Below are 1,873 nucleotides of genomic sequence, written 5' to 3' on the forward strand. Positions count from 1 at the left end.
TTCTTTTTCCTTTGTGTGCCTTTGCCTTTAAAGGCAGCTAAACTTTTCATCGATAGCAGTCCATACAGAATTGGGAGAAGGATGGTGTCCAGACCCCTTGTCCTAGCGTCTCTTAAAAATTCTTCCCAGAAAATGATTGGGTGATCATTTACACATTCTGAATTTAACTGGAGGTAATTCTGTTTTCAAGGTATCTTCTTTCAGGCTTCCCTGGTGGCGCAGTGGTTAAGAATCTGCCTGCCAATGCAGGGGACACGGGTTCGAGCCCTGGTCCGGGAAGATCCCACATGCCGCGGAGCAACTAAGCCCGTGCGCCACAACTACTGAGCCTGCGCTCTAGATCCCGCAAGCCACAACTACTGAGGTCACATGCCACAACTACTGAAGCCCGCGTGCCTAGAGCCCATCCTCCGCAACAAGAGAAGCCACCGCAATGAGAAGCCCGCGTACTGCAACGAAGAGTGGCCCCCGCTCGCCGCAACTAGAGAAAGCCCCCACGCAGCAACAAAGACCCAACACAGCCAAAAATAAATAAATTAAATTAAAAAAGAAAAGCAGAATGGAAAAATAGCAAAATTATTTTTTTAAAAAAAGATATCTTCTTTCACTTTTGTCAAGATTTTACCCACACAGATTCCTGTTTGATTAAACGAGGGAAAATCCACCAGGTGTAGAAACACCTATTGCATTGGGCCACAGCCTTGCAAACCAGCCCAGATTAGAGATGAAATTTTTCCCGCATTCAGAGGCAATTGCCACACGTGAAGGGACAAAATATGGAAAAAATATTTCTATAAAGTCACCACCTAATAGTGAGGAGAAGCAGCAAAGTGAGAAAAAAAATTGTGAGTACACGTTTCTTAGAAACCACATCCACACTGTTTTGGGAAAAAAAAAAGAAAAGAAAACACTGCACTATTCAGGACAGAGAAGGTGAAAATTATCAGATTTGTAATAACTCAAGGAGTAGGAAAAGCTGCTTTTGCCTTAATTATCAGTCCCCAAGGGACAAGTGCAAACATGATCTGGGAACGTTAACCTTCTTCATACCAGAGCTAAAAAAAAATTAATTAATTAGATGGAAGATTTTCCCCCGAACAATATTATCAGTACGTAGATTACCTATTCAAGATTTGTGTTATTATTATAGTGCATTCTATGTGTCATATATTAATTACGTATATGTATTAGTTTGCTAGGACTGCTATAACAAACACCCCAGATGGTATACCCCAGATGGAGTATTTGTTAAACATTAGACATTTATTTCTCCCAGCCCTGAAGGCTGGAGTCTGAGATCCAGGTGTAGGCAGAGCTGATTCCTCCCGAGGCCTCAGTCCTGGGCGTGTAGACGGCCATCTCCTCCCTGTGTCCTCACAGGGTCGTCCCTCTGTGTGTGACTGTGTCCTGATCTCCTCTTCTTAGAAGGACACTTATCCTATGGAATCAGGGCCCACCCTAGTGACCTCGTTTTACCCTACTCACCTTTTTAAAGACCCCATCTCCAAATACAGCCCCATCCTGAGGTCCTGGGGGTCAGGACTTCAACATATGGATTTGGTCAGGGGCAACAATTCAGCCTGTAACACAATATTACTAGATACTTTCACCATCAAAAATCAAAAGGAGTATTTAACAGAAAAGACTTCAATGTCTTCTCCATTTTCAGGCTTAAAAAAAAAAAAGCAAGGAGAACTTGAAAGCACTTCCTTTTCTAAATGATGCTAAAAGCACATAACAAGAGATCCACCCTCTTCACAAAGTCTCAGCCTCACAACGCAGCACCGTTTGCTGACAGGAACAACCACAGCCCAGTGGTGGTCCCCACCTGCCAGGTGGACGTTGTCAGCAGCTCCCACCCGTCACCTGTGCA

This window comes from Tursiops truncatus, chromosome X, assembly GCF_011762595.2.
Source record: "Tursiops truncatus isolate mTurTru1 chromosome X, mTurTru1.mat.Y, whole genome shotgun sequence".
In the NCBI taxonomy this organism is placed as follows: Eukaryota; Metazoa; Chordata; class Mammalia; order Artiodactyla; family Delphinidae; genus Tursiops; species Tursiops truncatus.